The sequence below is a fragment of the Aplidium turbinatum genome, chromosome 1 (assembly GCF_918807975.1).
Source record: "Aplidium turbinatum chromosome 1, kaAplTurb1.1, whole genome shotgun sequence".
Taxonomy (NCBI): Eukaryota; Metazoa; Chordata; class Ascidiacea; order Aplousobranchia; family Polyclinidae; genus Aplidium; species Aplidium turbinatum.
In genome coordinates, this window is record NC_137472.1 from 45441909 (window position 1) to 45455091 (window position 13183).

Below are 13183 nucleotides of genomic sequence, written 5' to 3' on the forward strand. Positions count from 1 at the left end.
TCTTTTGCGTTTTTGTTAATCAGCGCTTCTCTTTCTTTTCTCGTTCTTCTGGGATGTTCGACAAGTGGCTTCTCGTGCCCCATCCTGTGAGTACCACTTGCACACTAGCAGATGAGAAACGAAACTTGCCAACGAAGAGCCTCCACCCGAACGGCACAGCTGCAAGGAGAAACTGATAAGTTCAGACGCCCCACCATCCTGCAGGTCAACATAAAAGGCTACACAACAAGCAAGATCAAAGTTGTGAAGCAGTTTGCCCATATCAACCGAGCACTCGTCATTTTCCTCCAAGAGACCCACTGCACCTCTGCAGATTGACTAGCTATTCCCAACTACATTCTAGCTGGGTCTATCTGAAGCAGGAAGCAAGGCATTGCCTCGTTTCTGCATGAGAGCCTAAAGTGGACCTTTGTCGACCTATCTCTCAGCGCTTCTCGTTTTGTTTGGGTACACGCCTTTTGAAAGCATTCTTGTGATTTTGAATACAAGTAGAAAACTTTTCTATGACTCTTGTTGAATGAGTTTAAAACACAACAGCAGTTTCTTTATTCACAAGTAGCCTAGGCTAAGCTACCAGTTTGAAATTTTGCAACAGAACACTCTTGTAGGCCATTTACTCAAGTAGGCCTATAGGATACCAGGATATAAATGTTATTGTCGTCTAAGCATTATCTCAGCTAGCAAATTCTTTGTTTTTAGATTGATTCATCAAATAGCGAATCGATAGAAAAGAATTTAGGGAAGGAGCACCAAAGTTTTCAATGAAATAAAATTTGTAAGACAACCAGTGGCGTATCCTGGTTGATTTTCGTAGGCATGCAATGGAAGGAAGGTCATAGCCAGTGTAGGGGGGTCTGGGGGCATGTCCCCCCCACGAAAATTTTAAAAATTTGCCTTAGGTTTTATAGCTTTTCTTGCAATCTGAGACTTACTTAGCTGATAATTGTTTGAGCTGTTTTGCAAAAAATGAGGTTTGGAACGCACCATGAGTCCAATGTCTTAATTTTATATCTTTATCCTGCATTGCAGGAAAGCGGACTTGAAGCGCTATGCATCGGTGTATGGCCTTCAGCATACACCCGACCCGTTTTCTTGATGATCTTTTAAACTACTGTGCTGAGGTCTCAAGTATATCATACTATCTACAGCAGAAAACCGCAAGGACTTAAACTATGAGGACCAAAAGAAAAAAGGCCAAACAAATGCCAATCAGAAAACTAAAAAAGACCAAGCGTCCAAACAAAAATAGTTCGGCCAAACACTATTTAAAAACCCCGAATTTCTGAAATTTGGCCTTAAAAAGACCAATCTGGCAACCCTGTCTCGAGATCGTGATTTTTGTTTTGCATGCAATTTCAAATCCATGCTTGGTTCCATTTGCGCCACGCTGTTGTAAAAGAGCGGCGAATAGGCAAATTGTATTATCAACGCATGCTGAGCTCGTCTCAGCATGCAGAGTTGCCAGGGTCGCAAAGTTTCCAAATTTTTAAAACGAACAGTTGTTTCGAATATTGAAATTAAGAGAGCGAGGTGGTTCTGCTATTAACATTTTCAATTTCTACGCATAAATTTGTTGCTTCTGAAAGATTTCTGATTTCATCAGAATTGTAAGGCATGCAGTGCATGGAGTGCATGCAAGGCATGCAGTGCATGCCTTGCATGCATGTAGAATACGCCACTGAAGACAACATAGGCTTATACAATTACTTACAAATGATTGATTGATTGATTGATTGAATCTTTATCCTCGGACTGGGAAAGCTTCTTGCAGAGCTTAATCCTGGCAGTTTCGCATACTTGTAGAGGCTTTGAATCACTGACGCAGGCCCGGTCACCGAGATTGACAGAGTGAAGTTTCCGATTGTTGAAGTCTTGTTGCCAGGGAATTATTCCATCCATTAGATGCCGCTGAATGGAGAGCAGTCCTTAACGTGCGTTGCTCAAGCGCACACCCCGAGAGTCGAACCAGCGGCGCTTGATCTTGAAGCTTCTTCGTTCCAGAAGTGACGCGCTAACCAATTGAGCTATCGGGGCGGACTGTATAAATAAAACAATAAATAGGCCTACTAAGTTACTAATACTACAAAAAAGTGCTCAATGCCAATTTAAAAAGCCAAACAGAGCGAATCACATCAACTGCAGTTTCTATTCTTTAAAACCATCTAGAAAAAGCGAAATATAGGCTACATGATTGCTGCAAAGGTTAACAAAATGTTATTTATGTGAATCAATTCCTTAGGCTATTTGTTTTTGTCTTGAGCTTTTCTTTCTTGAACGTTTCTGCAAGCAAGCTAAGTGAGAAGTTTTTCAAAATTTTAGTTAACGAGATAAAAATTAAATTGAAATCTATTGAGGCAAAAGTTAGTCTGCATTGACAATCTTGTATAATGATGGTGATTTTTTAAAGTATTTTTGCAAAAGCTCGATAAATGGATCATTAAACTCTTCATAAAAGTTAATAGGCCAACCATGAAGTAGGCTATACTCCAGTCTCCAGGTAGCCATATGGTAGGGTTGCCATACCGTCCGGAAAATTCCGGACATGTCCGGAATTTAGGGTTAAATTTTGCGTCCGGGAGGAATTTAAAAAAATGCTCAAATGTCCGGAATTTTATAATGGGCGTTTTGGGGAAATTAAAATTGCGAGAATAATTCTGTAAATTAGGGGTGTCCTAGAAAATTCGCTCAGCCAGCTCATTTTACTGCATCTGCAATCGCACTGTGCACACTGCCAATCCAGAACGTTGTTATTTCGCACCGTGAGCATTTTTTTACTACGAGGTTGTACGGAATTATGATGTAACAGAGCGTTTTCCTTATCGATGATGTTTACCACTTAGAAGTCAGTGTTATCATTTTAGTCTTTTTAAAACCAAATCTGGTTTATTTTGCAACCGTTTGGTTTATTTTTTTTCGATTTGGTTTATTATTTTTTTTTTTTTTTGGTTTATAATTTGTTTTTTTAACATACTTTACGTCAGGTATTCGGTTCGTTGCAGTGATTATTTCACTCGAACAAATTTTTTAGTTTATTTCTGCTTCACTCACTAATGTCCGTGTTTCATGGACGTACCGTATTCAAGTACTGTAGTTGAGAGAGAAAACAATTCCGTTGCAGAAGTGCTAGAAAATTTGGAGCTGGTTCATAAGATGCTTGTGGAAAGGAAGAATAAAAACTTTACGTTCTTGAAAGTTAAAAGGCTTTTAGTTGAAAAAAGAGAAGAGGGATATGAAGATGAATGTAACATTTTTCTTTCCGAAGTTGCAAACCTCTATGAGAGATGCTTGGAGTACCTGTGCAAATGGATGAAACCAATGGAAGAGTTTGCTTGTTTCAAATGGATGACCTTGTTAGAAGGATGTAGAGCCTTGCCTGGAATATCTGATTGGTAAAGGGGTTGGTGTGGACGATGCAAAGTGCTTTGACCAAGTCTGTAACTTGAAGCAGTTTGTGGAAAGTTACCTACAGGACGAAGAATTTATTAAATTGCCAACGCATAAGAAATGGTGCAAATATTTCGATCAGTCTACGAACATCACATGCCACTCAGAAATTTTAAGGATTGTACAGTTTTTCTTTGCTGTTACATCCCACAATGCCAATGTAGAGAGACTCTTTTCACTGATGCAAAGTCAGTGGACTAAAGAAAGAAACAAGTTGAGCGTTGCGACTATGAAAGGCATATTGACTCTTCAATATAATTTCAAAGATAATATCAAAGATATGTGTTGTAGTGAATTTTTCTCATTTTTGAAATCACACAAGGCCCTATTGAAGAGAATTAGATCTTCAGAAAAGTATGCATGGTCAGAAGAGTAAATTTGTAGTGACTTGACTTACAAGCGTATCTTTAATTTGTTTTAAGCATGTAATTGCTGTTCTTCCTTTTTCGGCACAACCTAATTCTCATTATTATTTTTCACTCTGAAGTTGAGATTTTTTTCACTGACGGTCCGTAGCTATATTTAGAGAGTGCTTACCCTGCATGGTGTGAGATTCTGTTTGTGACAGAAGACAATACTTTTCATTTCGGTAGCTGGCGCTTTAGCATGAGTATCGTACAACGTTTGCAGCTTTAGCATTTCGATAGCGCATACATAATTATGGTCGCATGAAAATAGTCATACACTGTCCGGAATTTTGCTTTTTCAAATATGGTAACCCTACCATATGGGCCCACCAACTTTCAAACTAATTACCGTACCTAAATCTTAAATCAACGCTCAACCATGCACCAACGGGGAATGGCCTCTTCCTCCTCCTGTGAATGTGGTGCCGAGGAACAGACCACAAACCACATCATCAATGACTGTTCCATCTTCAAGCCACCTAACGGAGTGGAAGGTATGCGTGTCATGGATGATGAAACCAAAGACTGGCTGCGCTCTAGTATAGCTTTCCAGTGTAGTCAGGGAACATCGTGAATCTGGGGTGGTAAAAGGATAGACCCTCGGCCCCACAGGCTCACACGACGACGACGACAAGACGTATGAATTATAATTGCATGCAATACTAACTTACCGTACATGCAATACGCTCGCCTATTTTAGACCTCCATTGGTAATGTGCTTATTTTCCATTGTATTCTTGTTTCCGAATTCATGTTATAAAATTGGTAGCTCTTTGTATGATAAAAAAATTTATCAGCCTACTGCGCTTTTGAAAGTTTGTTGGTGTAAGACGGGGACAACAAATTTTTACCAATATCCAAGGGCGGCAGATGGTGCTGGTACGTCACTGAGTAGAAATGCATAGGACTCCTTTACTTTAAGCAGTAGGCCTACCGTAAGTCGATCAATGACAAACAAAATTATCATTACCTAATTTAAAAACAAAAATTTGTGGCTTGACATTACATTATTTTTTTATTGCTTAGGTATGTTTCTCCTTCTTAAATCGTTGGAGAGATGTGCGAGCTCTAGATGTTTCTCAGCTGCTTATGTTTCTGACTAAACTGGAGGAAGGATATACGTCATACAATAACATGCGGGAGTTTGGTTCAGCTAGAAAATTATCTTTTGAAGGTCCTAGCAACTTTGCTTGTGAGATTCTTCTCAATTCTTATCATGCAATATTTATATTCTTGTCCAATCTGCAGCTTTAAGCTTTCTAAAATGTCAATTTGCATCATGTCTATTTGGCCTAGCCGCCTAGTAGGCCTACAAAATGTATTTTTATAATTTAGATTTGGAAAGTGAACAAACGTTTTTCAAAGTAGTCTACCAATCTTTTTTTGAATAGCCTAAGTCAGCGGTTCCCAACACGTTCTTAAGGCAGCCCATTTAAAAAAAAGATTTAGTTCGATAAAATCTTGCGACCCAAACAAATTATCATAATGTTTTAAAAGCTATACAAGATTGCGTTGCAAACAAACAGCACTACAAAAGCAGTAACTTTTCCGAAAATAATATGTTTATCAAATCACTAATGAGATAGCTGTGCTCGCTTGCTGTCAGTGAGTTTTTGAAATCGAGGCGTTATTTTGCTGAGGCATAGCCGCATGTCGGCTTCAACTTCCTGCCGAGTTTTCAATGCACACATGGCCCTATATCCAGTCTCACAAAGCCAAGTTGTTGCAAATGGAATCAGTTTTTGAATCATTAATTTTGAAACTGTGGGATACACTTTGTACATGGAAGCCCAAAAGTGGATGTTTGCAGAATCTTTGTCTTTGAAAGACGCAAAAGAAATACAATTTGCTGCTTCTCGTTATGTTCATAAATTGTTCTGCAACATGGATGGGAAGTTGAGGCAGATCTTTTCCAGCAAATGAATCAATTATTATCCAATCATCTTGGCTATTAGCTGTTAGAGATTCTCCATAGTAGTGCACAAACATTTTTGCAAGCTGTTCCAGGTGTCCAATTATGGTTTGCTTAATATCAACTTCAGAGAGTCAAATATATCGGCAAGGTAAGCAGCTTTTGCGTTGAAATCTTCTTGCAAAAACTTCTCGGCTAATCCCACACAGTTCTGTTGCCTCAGGAAGATAGCAATTTCCTCCCGCAAATCACAAACTTCTTAAAATTGACAAAATCACAAACAGGACGCAACCTCGTGACAACCATCGCACTGCCGTGTGAGGCAGCAAGGAAAGACGAAAACAAACGCCGATTTAGTGGCCTTGGTTTGATGACGTTTACACATGTCACAACATCATTTAACATTTCGTGCAACTCTTGATACGTTTTTTTTGCAGCAAGGGCCTTTCTGTGAAGAAAGCAATGAGTCCATGCATCACTTGGGGCTTTTTGTCTTTGATGCGTTTTACCACACCAGACTATGTGTGGCCCAACGTCTGCAAACTTTGTCATGGTTTATCCAATATAGTGTTCGTGACATATTATGCCCGTTGCAATGTATATCCCGTAATTTTGGCAAGTTAATTTATGTTTGAGACTGAAAGTTTTGTTGGGTTTATATTTAATATTAATGATAATATAAATAATGATAATAACAATAATAAAAACGAAATCGGTTAAAAGTTCTTCCATTACGAACATGTTACAAAGCTTTCCGATGTCTCGAAATGAAACGCTTCATGACTTGTGTTTATATTTTCCAGTTTTGTGATCGATTTCTTCACGTTTTAAATTTTTTTATTGTTATTTTTTCCTCCAAGATACAATATGCCTGAAAAACAAGCGACCCAAAAAAATAATCAGGCGACCCAACTTTGGGTCGCGACCCATGCGTTGGGAACCACTGGCCTAAGTTATATGATATCTGACCTACTACAGTTGAGACGGCAGATACAAAGTTCTTGCTGACTTACCAATACAAAGAAGGTAAGCCTACATGCCTGTGACCATGAAATATTATGATTAAAAATTGTCAAGACTTGTAATTCCATCAAAAAATGCTTATGAGATACAGCTTGAATGTTTCATAATGATAAGTGTTGCTGACTTTATCAATTAAACCAGCATTACCTTTCCCAAGTTTTTCAAGTCTCGTTAGAATGTGCCTTTCATGTAAATTTAATCAAGACTGTATAATAGGCTAGTCAGGGATATATAAAAAAAAAAAAAAAACAGGATGCGAAGGCAGCGATTGCCTTATTCTCATGACACTAAAAGGGCGGTATAGTTGGTAGCTACCGCATTAAACATGCGGTTCTTTTCAAAATCGCAGAAAGTTTTGTGGTGCAGCTGGTAGGCTACAGCCAGCTACAGAAGACAGTTAGCAAATGTTATGTAGACTTGTAGAGCATATTTAAAAAAAGTTTAGAAAGACAGTTGAAAAGTTACCAGTGAGCTATTTTTCTTAAGAAAACTTTTGCAGTAGGCTAGATGTAAAGCAAGTATAGGCCTACCGGTACCGCAGTTGAATTAACAAGTAGGCTAACTATGAGCATGCAGTGAATATCCAGGCCTGGTGCTAAGAGCGCAATGCAGGTTATCATAACAAAGGTGTATTAAATCACTGACGGTGTCAATTGTGATTTTACGACAAACAGAAGCCCCTCTATTGTCAGACGTAATAAAAGCCTTCGCCTTCCTATTCCCTTCTTTAGATATCCCTGAGGCTAGTCGAGTATTAATAGGTGTTAAAAACATTTTATAAACGCTTTTAATAGTTTTCTTTTATGATTTTTTTTTGTGTTTTGTACGTTTTGTTTGTGTTATTTAAGGCCTATAGCAGGGCTACTCAACTAATGTTAGCAAAGGTCCATTCAAGTTCAATATTTTTGCGGTCCGGTAAATATTTCATATGCAACCACGAAAATTAAACAACCAGTAGCCTACGAGCACTGAAACACTTTTCAGGCAGTAGGCTAAGTAACACGACTTGGATTTTTGTCTGACACAAAAAAAAATATATATATATATATTGCGTTTCTTTGTAGTGTAGCTGTGTGGATCGCACATCCGAGAAGACGGCAAAGCGTTGGGGGGTCTGGGGGCGAAGCCCCCAGCTCCTTGGTTAATTACAAAAAATTGCTTTTCCCTAATGGAGGTCTGTTTAAAGAGGCCCTAAAATGTGGCAATGAGGTTATTCTTCCAGAAGTTAAAGGCAAGCCAAAATAAGGGGAGCAGCTGACTCGAAGACTATATGTCACTTCGCTGCTTCCTGTCGTCTGTTGTATCGCATCTGTGATCGCAGTGTACTGTATGTTATCGCAATGGGCGCAAATAAAAGCATGATTATTATTATTATTATTAAGTCCGAGGTCCACCTTCAACATTCAGAAGGTCCGGATTCGAACCGCGGTCCGCCGTTTCAGTAGCCCTGGCCTAGGCTAGGCCTATAGCCTATACTATTTCCAATCGTTTCATACATTTTGCAAGTAACAAATAGGCTACTTACAGTAAGCCTATCACAATCCTAGCCGTAGGAGAGTAAAACGTTTTTTTTGGGGGGGGGAGCAAACAAAATTTGCCCAAATTTGGTCATAGCGTAGGCTAGCCTAACTTAGGCTATATATTTTCAAAAACACAAAATTAGTCACAATCTCTGGTGAGGTACCGTAGTGCAGTCTAATAACTCTACAGTCATCAACCTGGCCATGTACAAAAACACAGGCAACAAAACGTGCAACAGCAAAAAAGGGCTGAATTAACTTTAATCTACATTCATAGACCTGTCTGTGTCCCAATTAGATAAATCATCAAATTAAAAAACATTCTTCTGAAGCGCAAAAAAATATATATATTAAGCCTAATAGGATTCAACAACAGTTTGAACTGAGACTTCAGCAATAACTGGATAACAGTTGTTTAATATCCATGTCGCCAGATTATTTGAAAATTTCCAGCCCAACTTCAATAAAAGGCCTGACCACAAGTATCTCAATCCTTTCAATGTAAAGATTTTCCAAAGACTCAGTAGGATATTATAGCCTATGTAAATTTACATTAAAAAAAACAAAGGAACTAAAATTACAAGCTATTTACTTATTAAACCAGTATAGTAGCATAGTATTAGCTAGGGTCAGTAGAATATCGGGACGACTCACTTTACTGATTTTTCCTACAAAATGGACAACTGGAGGGTTACTAAGAAGTTCAAAAATTAGCATAACTTAGGGACGGTAGATACCGGGACGCGCAACTCCGTTGTTCCGCCAACATTAGAAGGGTCAACTGCCAATTTGACATTTTTTTCACGCTTTGTTGCTCGCTTGTTTTCAACTAAAAACCTTAAATTACTTTAAAACCAACTTCATTCTTCTTATATAACCTATAAAATGTACATTATTTTGTAAATCAGAAAAAATCGTAACCCTTCTAGTGTTGCGGATAAGCCAAAAGCGGATGTAGTTGCGCATCCCGATATTCTACTGTCCCTAGCATAACTGCACAACGTTTTCTTTTCTTTTAGGTAAATTCATTCTCATCAAATGAATTGCTATATTTGGTTAAAATTTTGGATGCAAGAAAATCTGAAAAACCTCACTGCAGGAGTTTGAGGCTACCTACTGTTGCGTGAATTCTGTCCCTGCATTATCATGACTTGAATAGGCTACTATTAAATGAACATGATATCACATATTCCCTACATTTATTTTGGCGATACACATTTTGTACACACGTGGGCAGGTCATATAAATTGCACCTGAGTATGCGACTTATGGCAATAGACCTCAAGCTGTAGTTGCATCAAATTTTGTCAGAACACTGTGACCCTCCAGTTGTCCACCTTACTTTGTGTGTTTGTGTGTGTGTTTGTTTGTGTTTCATATCTTTACCCTGCATTGCGGGAAAGCGGACTTGAGCGCTATGCATCGGTGTACGCCTTCCGACGTACACCTGACCCACGCTGCAGCCGACGGCAATGTCTGTTTCCGGTTGTTTACTCTACTTATTACTTAAATTTGATACTACCCATTACTCGAAATCGATCACTGGGTAGAGGCAATTATCGTAAAGTTTCTTGCCCAGAGAAACAACAGCAAGTGCGGGTGGCTGGAGTCGAACATGCAGGTGGCTGGAGTCGAACTCCCATTTTGAGTGAGCAATCCCCTACTTCTACCATCCCTAGTATTAGCCTACTTACTTCATGCTATTCAAACCCTACAGGCTGAAAAGAATTTGACAGTTTATCATACTATGCGCATCAAACTTGCTATGCGCATGCGCACCTTTGAACAAAACTACTTTTAATACTGTACAACAAATATTGATATCAGTTGGGAGTAACCAGTGCGAGGAGAGTCGCTAGTCCTCACTCCCATTTGGTCGACGTTGCCTCACATGCGAGTTTTTTTTTTAATTTTGTGGGCCGGCTACCGAGATTGACAGAGTGAAGTTTGCGATTGTTGAAGTCTTGTTGCAGGGGAATTATTCCATTCATTAGGTGCCGCTGAATGGAAAGCAGTCCTTAGAATGTGTTGCTCAAGCGCACACCCCAAGAGTCGAACCAGTTCTGCTTGATCTTGAACCTTCGTTCAAAAAGTCACGCGCCAACCAACTGAGCTATCGGGGCGGAAAGTTGATGTGGAAGTTGCTGTGTGTTGGAATGTTGGATGCTCTTCAAATCGATACCACTCATTGATAGCCTATATTCCAAAAAAATATAGAAGATTTGTAATTTTTGAAATTAAGACAAAATAAAGACACAAGTCAAAAACAAGGACATTTCTTAGAAATGAGGACAATTAATTTTTCTAAGATATTGCCCTTCAAAATAAGGACAAATCTTAGAAATAAGGACGGTATGGCAACCCCTCATATATATTTTCTACACTTTATAATAGGCCTGCTGCATGTAGTCGATATTTTGAACCAATTATTTAAATTGTTAAAGCTTGATGTCAGTGGAATAGTTCAAGCACAATAGGTCTAACTTTACAATAGGTTCAAGCACAATAGATACTAGTCTTCGCCCTAATCAAAAATACTATAACATCATACATTGGAATCGACCAAAAAAATATATATATACACTTCTACTGTTCATACACTTCACCCCCACATTGGAAAGTTTGGCCTGCGCGGGGGATAAATCCCCCGCGCACTTCAATTTCCAGCCGCGGTGTCAGCCGCGCAATTCACGAAAAATCACAAGCGCAGCCGCGCAATTCACTAAAAATCACAACCTCAGCCGCGCAAAATCGCTTCGGCCAGCCGCGAGAATGCAACTAAATAATCGCAACAACTCTATCGTTTTATGCAAAAACCACTCGTGAGTTTTTGTTGAATCGAGAAAATCAACAATTTATGTTCCATTGTTTTATATGTGATGTATCAACGAAAATTGCCCACCCTCGCAGTGCTTCCACTTTGAAGGATTTTATCCCGAAATTGGGATTTTTCAATGCTTCGAAGGATAAAAAAAGGAAATGAAGATCGGAAGGATTTTTTAAGGATTTTTAACAATTTTACAAGGAAATTTTGTCTTAAAAAGGGAATTGTTGTTTTTAGCACTTTTAAAGAAAATATTATTAACATTCCCTTTCAAAAGTTCTAAAAATGATTGGAATAACGATGATCAGCTGGTTTCCGTCGTCACTCGCCACCAGGAACCCCCCCTCACTCCCTTTCCCATTCTCGCCTTTCTGTCGCTTGATTTCTATTTTCGCTATTTTGGGAATTGGACGTGAGTGCAGTGAGTGAGTTAGTTCTCAATTCTTTTAGTTAAAATCAGGTAATCCGTTGATTTACAGTTGAACTTGAGTAGCAATGACAAAGTTCACTGAGCTTCGACGTAGGCTACAGTTAGGCATAATAAGCTTAGGCTAGTGGTATCCTTCAGGTTTAGAAAAGTTAGTTATAGCCTAGCCTATGCTAACCTATTATGCTGTCATAATAATAGAGCTAGCTAGGCTGTGTATGTGTAGGCCTATAGCCTAGGCCTACAGCATAGATACTGTACACAGACTGAGTCAGTAGGCCATCATGAATAGGCTTAGTATCTTGAAGTTTTTCACCAGTCTCAGATCATTGTGAAGACGTTGCTGACAAAGAGAAAATTTTGGGGAATATTTGCATCCTCCTGCCAAACTTTTAGGGGGAATAATTCTCCTCTCTCCGGGATTTACGCCTATGATGGCTACCCATTGACAAACTGGTGTCGTTATTTAATGATTTTCATATTTTTCAGACGTACTTAATACTTATTCTTAAACGGCGATCAAAACAGGATATTTGTGGAGGAGTAAGTAAAAAAAGAACGAAAAGCGGACATGAAAAAACGCTGATGTCCTTTTGCTTAGTTTGCTTTGAGCAAAACAAAAGTAAATTTTGGTTTGGAAGATTCAATACTTCAACATCAAAAGCAAACATTGGTTCTGTTCACAAGAATTGCAATGTCTCAACGGACAAAATTGTCTCAGAACACAGCCCGCTAGCAAAAGAGGTGTTGAAGGCTTATCAACGTACCCTCACTTCCAAGTAGGCCTAGCCTAAGTCTGGTAAAATGCCGTACGTTTTTCTGCTGAAGTGTGGTCAAGCTATGTTTCTGATTTCAACTTTGTTTTAGCTTAGCCTTGTTGCTAACAAATATTTTTTAGTCTGTGCCGAACAGTGGCGTATATTCAGGGTGTGCAAGGTGTGCACTGCACACCCCAAGAAATCCAGAAAAAAAGAAAATTTCCATCGGTTGTCGATGTTCTTTACTTTTCTGATATTCTAACATCTTGCTGCATGCTGATTGCTTTCTTTTCAATTGCAAAACTCGTCCCCTTCTAATTTTAATACTCCAACGTTTGAGGTCATTGCCTTTAATTTTTTTCGGTCATTACCTTTAAGCTGGGTGTGCACTGACACCTTGGCGAGTGCTATTTAAAATAAACAATTAAGAAAAATGACGTCACAAGGCAGCTAAAACAGCAATGGTTTTAGTTCAGCTAGGGTGTGCACTCGCTGATTTGCACACCTTGGCGCGTCATTGGGGGAATCCCAGGCAATAGCAAGTTTTAGCTTGTTGGATTAGAGTTTGAGCTATGGTTTGAGGTGATCAGAGTTGGAAACAAGATAAGATAAAATGTTTTTTATGCTCCAAGTGCCAGTAAATTAGGACTAGCTTGTCTGAATCTGCAACAAAGCTTATGGCAACAGCCAATATCATTGATGCACCATTCTAAAACAACATATCTAATCGTTTTGTAATTGGAGTGTTTGTATGTTACTGGTATTGTACCGTACCTTATTGCTGAAACACCTTAATTATGTAGCAAGTGCCAGCTGACTCAAAGTCGCTTTCTGTGTCTCCTGGTTTGTCTCACATTAATTATTGCCT